The 7,260-nt window shown below is 54.1% G+C and overlaps 1 pseudogene; it reads left to right on the top strand.

The window, feature by feature from the left end:
* The first annotated feature begins 371 nt into the window (after positions 1-371).
* Positions 372-4,026, top strand: LOC100630898 (tubulin alpha-3 chain-like; annotated as a pseudogene).
* Positions 4,027-7,260: the final 3,234 nt, after the last annotated feature.

Raw genomic sequence — 7,260 nt, forward strand, 5'->3', positions numbered from 1 at the left:
ATCATTATTTTTGCTTTAACATTCAACTGTGTTTCTAAAATATGGTGAAAGTCTTTGATATTTGCGCCATATGTAGCAGTCGTGGTGTCTGTGTTCCTTGCGTGGTCCCAGCTGTCCATCTAGGATTGTTCCCCTCTGCTGGAGGGGTTCCTTTCACATCACTTGTATCGTGCTCTGCTGATGATTAATTCTCTCAGTGTTTCAAAGTCTGAAAAAGCTTTATCCTGCCTTTTTTTTTTTTCTACAGTTTTTTTGAGGTATAATTGACATAAAAATAGAGTACTCATTTAAAATGCATAATTTGACAAGGGTTAACAGTGATTAACATATTGATAACCCATGAAGCCATCACCTCCATCGAGATAATCAACATGTCCATCACCCCCAAGTACCCTCGTGCCCTTTTGTGAGCCCCCCTGTGCCCCTTGGCCCTCCCACCAATCTGCTTTCTGTATTTCCTATAGTTTTATGTCAATGGGATCACTGAGTTCAATTTTGTTGTGGTTTGGATTCTTTCACTATGACTGAGATTCATCCATGTGATTGCCCGTGTCGACGTGCCTCCTTTTATTGCTGAGAATCACCTTTTTTTGTGACAAAATACATGACACGAAATTTACCATTTAACCATTTTTCAGTGTACAATTCAGTAGCATTAAGTACATTCACATGTGGTATAACCAGCACTACTGTCTATTTCCAGACATTTTCATCATCGTCAAATCTTGTCTTCTGTGGTATATAATCTGCTGTTAATACCTCCAGCGTGTTTTTCATTTCAAGCATTATCTTTTTTTATCATTAGCCATTTCATTTAGGTTTTTTAAATATCAAACATGTTCCCCTTATTATGCTAATCTTTCCTCTACCTTCCTGAGCATGTGGATATATAACAGTTATGTTAATGTCCTTGTCTACTAATTCTATCATCTGTGTCATCTCTGGCTCTGTTTTTATTGATTTCTTTTTCTCTTCATAGGGTCATATTTTTTGGACTTTTTTCATATACCTGGTAAGTTTAGATTGGACACCAGACATTATGAATTTCGCATTCTTGGGTGCTAGATCTTCTTGGTGTTCCTTTAGCTATGTGTAGGCTTTTTGGGGGGATGCTATCAATACACCTGGGAACAGTGTGACCCTTTGAAGCTTGCTTTTCAGCTTGCTTAGGTGGGTTCTGAACAGCCTGGAGTGGAGGCCTCACTGGGTCCTGCTTCTGAGGACCCCGTGCAGTGTCTGTGAGGGAGAGGTCTTTCCAGCGTGGCAGCTGTGAGCTCAGGAGTCCCCCACACATGTATGCTGAGATGGCTGCAGCTGTGGGCTCTGTGGGATCCCACGCTGGTCTGCAGAGAGCTCTTCCCTGCAGCTCTTTCCCCCCAGTCTCGGCACCATGGTTTCCAGCTGCCTTGGCCTTCCCGAACCCCAAATCCTCTCTTCACAACTTGGGGGATCCCTGGGCTTCGGGTCTCCCTCCCTCTGCTGCAGCCGGGAAACTGCCCAGCAGGCTTCTGGGGCACAAACACGCTGACTTTGTTGCTCTGCTCTGAGCCATCACTGCCTCTGCTGCCTGTTGTCCAGTGACCAAAAACTGTTATTTCATATAATTTGTCTGATATTTTAAGCCATTGCTTAAAACAGGGTAGGAAATCCACCCTTAGGTGGAAGCAAAATTGCTTGACTGCTTATTCTATATTAATTTTTATATTACTTACTGATTGCTTGGAAGATGAGTTCATAATGGCAGTATTCCTGTTCATAGTTCAAGTGTGTCTCTATCCATGTTGTATGGCAGGTGTTCAGATATGAAATGATCATGGCAGGTCATGGGATGTGATGTCTGAGGAAACCTCCAGACACCAAAATGTTTTACAAATATTAATTTATGATGTCAGGTCCCATTTGCATGTCATAGAGGGATGACTGCCATGAAGATGAGGGTCTCACCTTTACATTCTGGTTGGAAGCGAGGGCGTCTCTATCCACGTGGGGCAGGTGGGGGTCCAGACGGGCTATGCCTGCTGGGAATGGTGCTGCCTTAAACGTGGAATTCACCTGATGGTCAGGTGCCAAGTGACAAAACCATTGGCGGTGGGGATGACTCGTTCAACACATTCTTCAGCGAGAATGGGGCTGGCAAGCGTGTTCCCAGAGCAGTGTTTGTGGACCTGGAGCCCACCGTGTTGGTAGGTACATGGACACTCAGGGTGGCTGTCCTGGGAGGGTGGGAGACCCTTGCTAAAGCCCCCCACAGGCTCCTTGGATCCCCTTGCAGAAGGGACGGACGTACAAGTATATGCCCGTGGTCACGTTAGGTGACACACTGGAAGGTTAGTGCCTGAAATGTCTATGGGACTCAGGCTCCTAATTGAGAAAAACCTGCTGTGAGGTTGGCCGGCACTGAGATGGGCTGGGGGTGGAGTCACTTGTGGCCTCCTCAGCCTGGTCAGGTTGTTGTGTAGATCCTGTCTGCAGGGCATCCGGGCACTGGTCCCTCCTTAGTGCTGTGTGCTCCTTCAGGCTGGGGCAAGAGTCTTGACCTGCATCTTAGACATAGAAAGCTCACTATAGAATATTCATTTGGTTCCTCCAGATTAGAAGTCTGAGGTAGTTTCTGAGGAGAGCTGCAAAGAGAGCACCTTTCAGTGGCCACCAGGAGATGACAGAATGTCACCCTGAAGCCTGTGAGACCCAGGCCACATAGGGTGGCCTGATGGGACTGCCCAGTGACAGTCATGCTGGGGACTGTCTAGCCTGTAAGGGAGTTTTAAATTCCACCCTTGGCTGTAGCTACGGGGATGGAAGAAACACGCATGTGTAGAGTTGCCTGTGTGCTGCAGGTGTGAGAGCTCTCCTCCCTTCTCGGGAAACTGGTCACACTGGCATTTGTCCCGTGAGTTGACTCCTCTCTCCTAGAGCCATCGGGTGCAGTTGTGGTCTGTGTATTACACAGAGACGTTTCCTGTGAGACACCGATGATGCTGACCTACAAGGAACAGTGTGTTCTTGGTAGAAGGGGATGGTCCTGGTGAGTTAACAACAGGCCTTAGAGACTCGTGGCCCCTGTGTCCTCTTTGTAGATGAAGTGCATAGGGACCCACAGGCAGCCCTTCCACCCGGAGCAGCTGATCACTGGGAAGGAAGACGCAGCCAGTAATTACGCCAGAGGCCATTACACCATCAGCAAGGAGATCGTCGACCTGTCCTGGACCAGAAACTGGTAAGGAGAGAACTGAGAAGGCTTCATGTGGACACTGTCCTGGACAGAAGGGGAGGGCTTGGATTGCGACCCAGGTGATGTTTTGGCAAAACTGAGGCCTTAATCATGAGTCCACAGTGTTACCCTCCAACATGGCTGTGGTGCATCCATACGTCTTTACCATCTGTCTGCTTTGCCTCTCAGTGCCATGCATGTTCACTGTGGAGGGTGTGAATCTCGTGATCTTGCAGAGGAAGAGAAGTGACCGGGGCTGGTTGGAGGTTGCACTGTGCCTTCTGCCCGCGTTGCCTCCTGTCCTCTGCTTTCTCTCAGGCGGGTCTGTGCATGGGGCTGCAGGGCTTCCTCATGTTCCACAGCTCCAGGGGTGGCCCCAGCTCTGGGTTTGCATCTCTGCTCACGAAGCGCCTCTCGGTGGACTATGGCAAGAGGTCCAAGCTCGAACCTGCCATTTCCCCAGTCCCCCAGGTTTCCACGGTCGTGGTGGAGGCCTCCAACTCCATCCTGACCACCCACATGACCCCAGAACATGCTGACTGTGCCTTCATGGTGGACAAAGAAGCTATCTATGACATATGTTGGCACAAGCTGGATATCGAGCTGCCCACGTGCACCAACCTCAGTCATCTCATCAGGCAGATTCTGTCCTCCATCAGAGCCTCCATCCAACTGTAAGGAAGAAAGCCCAGCATTTATTGGGCACCGACTGTGTGCAGCACGTTCTGGATGCTGGAGACACAGCAGCCAACAGAGACGCTGTCCCTCATGGTGGAGCCGAGGATACAGGCAGTCAGAGGCCTGTGCTAACATGAGAGCTGGTGTAGACAGGACTGTGTGCTGATGGAATTAACAGCCATGTTGGGGTGCAGGATCTGGTAGTGGGCCCCATGCTAGATGGGCTGATCTGGGAAGACTCTGTGAAGAGGTGATGCTCAACTGCCCCTTTTATAAGATCCCTGTGGCTGCTGTGAGGACAGTAGGCAGCCAAAGGATCAGTGGGCAGGGGAGGCTGTGGCCTGCAGAGGCGGGCGTGTGACAGAGAGGGAGCGAATGGCCAGGAGACGGAAGACACAGGCCTTAGTTCTGAGACCTGGGGAGGGCAGGGTTTGAGGGGGAGCCCACCTGTTGCTTTGAGACAAGTCGAGTTTGGGGTGCAGTGGGGATATGACCACCTCAGGGAAGCCCTCCTTTGTTCCCCCAGCTCAGCCCTCCATGCTCCTTGTCCTCTGTGACTCTGGTCCCGCCCAGAGAAGGGCTGCCCCAGGCTCTCTCTGTCCCTGGGATATGCTGTGAGCTGGGCATGGGCAGGCCTTGGACCTGAACTCCGGGGCTGGCTCTGCCACCTCAGGGCTGGCAGTGGACCTGGCCCCTCCCCGACCCCTCCTGCTGGACCTCAGTGTCCCTGTCTGTGGGATGGGCCAGCCAGAAGTGTCTACCTGTAGGGTCTCCTCCAGCTCGAAGGCTGCACTCTGTTCTGTGAGGATGTCAGAGCTTCTGGGCAGGGGCCCCATCCTGTGATGGCCGTGGCTGACCCCCCTCCAAGGCCAGTCTCTGTTGAGTGAGTGCATGCCCAGGAGTGAGAATGTGCTCAGGAAGGACTCTCTCCCAGGCCTGTGTTTCCACCCGCTTCCTCCTGACCTGGGTTCTCAGGTGCCTTTGTCAGGAAGATCCATGGAGGCCTGAAGGGCATGGGAGGGAGGCAGTAGGGCCATCCCTGTACTACAGGAGCTTGTCCTCTGGCCAGAGGAGACTGGGACACCCACTCTAAGTTGGGAGGGAAGCTTGACTGCTCAGTGGTCCAGGGACAAAGAGTCATGGGCCCTCTGAGGAGGGGCCACCAAGCAGGAGGACTCTTGACAAAGACAGTGGTGGGATGGAGAGGGGAGGGCACGCTAGGCGGGGAGAATGGCTTGAGCAAAGGGGCGGAGGTGGAAGGGACTCACGTCTCAGGAGGGAGGAAGACGCTGTGGATGGGGGCTCAGAGCCCAGGCTGGAGCTGGTTGCTCCACCAGCACCCCATCCTGGGAGGCCTTGTACAGCTCCACCTGAGCCCTCCCCTCCAGGGACTCCGGCCCTCCCTCGGCTCTTCTGTGCCACCCCTGTGCAGCTGCTACCTGCCATCCTCTGGATTCTGTCTTTTCTGGAATCCCATGTCTGGCCATGGAGCTACCAGGGACAGCCTTAGGCAGGGGCTGGAAGATAGGATCCCTCACCCCACCTCCTTCCCAGGTCACTGTGAACTAGTGGCACCAACAGGGAAATGAGGAAGGCAGCCACCTCCTGTAGGAGATTGAATGGGGACCCCCCAAAAGATATATCCCCGCAGCATGTCCCACAGGTCGTAGGTCTGGGGTCCGGTCTGGATCCACCCAGGCCACGTTCCCCGTGGCGACACTTCTCACAGAAGGTCCTGTACTGGGCTGGGTGTCTGTAGTGCTGGGGGCCATGGAAGGTGACACAGAGGATGACAGGCCCGCACAGCGAGCAGGGGCTGGAGTGCTGAAGTCAGCTGACTCACATACCACCTGCGTTTCGACCCTGGGGAGCCCCAGTCCCCAGGAAGGAATAGCCCTCTGGGCTTGGCCTCCTTCCCCAGAACTGAAAGTCTCCCGTGACCCCACTGCCTCAGTTTCCCTGGGTCCCCTCTTCCTCTGACCAGATTAAGAGAATCTGGAACCTTCTCCCCCACACCCACCCCATCATCTGGAGACTCCAAGAATCCCAACTAAAGACTCTGGGCAGCGTGTCCCGTGTTAACTGCCCAGAGGTCCGGCCGTGTGAGGGAGGGGAGGAGACGCACCACTCATTGCCCCGTCATCCCGAGTCTGCAGGAGTTCCTGAACAGCAGCTTAATTCCAGTGAGTCCGCCCCACCTGGAGGACAGAGCCGTCCTCCTGACGCCAAGTCCATTGGGGACACCGTCTCCTGCCCCACGTGCTTCCTCCTGGGGAAGCTTGGAGGTGGGAGACGGGCCTGTGTAGAGCTCCTGCCATCTCCCACTGCCCTTGACTCCCTTCTCCATTGCCCAAGCCCTGCATCTGGCTGTGGCTTCTGAGAGGGCAGCCCATGCCCTTGTCCTCATGGACCCATGGCCCAGCCAGGAGGCCCAGGGCCTGGGGACGAGTGCTCAGAGCAGGTGGCATGGGGCTGAGGTTGGCTCCGGACAAGGCCTTGTCCCTCTGGGGCAGGGAGGGAAGGTGCCGGTCTGTCCCCATGGTGGCACGAAGCCCCCACTGTGGGACCGCCGGCCCAGCCGAAATGCAGCAGCAGGCTCTGCACCTGCCCGAGGAGGAGAGGTGCTGGAGCTCCTGGTTCTGGCCCTCCGCTCCGCTCTGATGCCTCAGGCAGGGAGGTGGGGAGGTGGGCCCCCGGCAGACAGCTGGGGGTGCTCATCTGGGCCCTGGTGTGGACCTCAGGTGGCGGGCACCCACGGAGATATGCCCTGCTTCTCCCTCCTCGCCCCGCAGGCCCACAGGTTCCTCCCGTGGGACATCGGCAGGAAACACAGTAGACTGGGAGTATGCACACCGACTCTGGGGGCTTTTATTTTCTTATTTCTGCTTCTCTGCTCTTCCCAACATTTCTGTAAGAAGCACACATCACAGACTGAAAAGGACAGCAGCAGCCTCCTTTTATTCACCAGCTCCTCTTTTCTCTAGTGTGTGAGGGATCGTGGCACACACTCAGATAGACCAGAAAGACGTCAGGTGAGAAGGAAAAGCCCTTCTGTGTCCTTGCAGCCCCGCCCAGAGAGAAGTGCGTCCACAGCTGCCTGATGGACCTTTCAGGAAGCGTCTGTGCACAGGCCTCAGTCCCCTCTGCACATAGGCCTCCTACCCGGCCTCGGTCTCTCAGATGGGGACACAGCACCTGCTCACCATAAGGTGATGTCGTGAGAGAACACATCACTGGAAGGGCCCGGGTACATCCAGGTTCACGGCAGCATGAGTCCAGCAGCCAAGAGGTGGACGCATCCCAGTGTCCACCGATGGATGAAAGGATAAACAAATGTGCTGTATGCACACGCTGGAGTACCATTCAGCCCG

The sequence above is a fragment of the Equus caballus genome, chromosome 8, assembly GCF_041296265.1.
Source record: "Equus caballus isolate H_3958 breed thoroughbred chromosome 8, TB-T2T, whole genome shotgun sequence".
Lineage (NCBI taxonomy): Eukaryota > Metazoa > Chordata > Mammalia > Perissodactyla > Equidae > Equus > Equus caballus.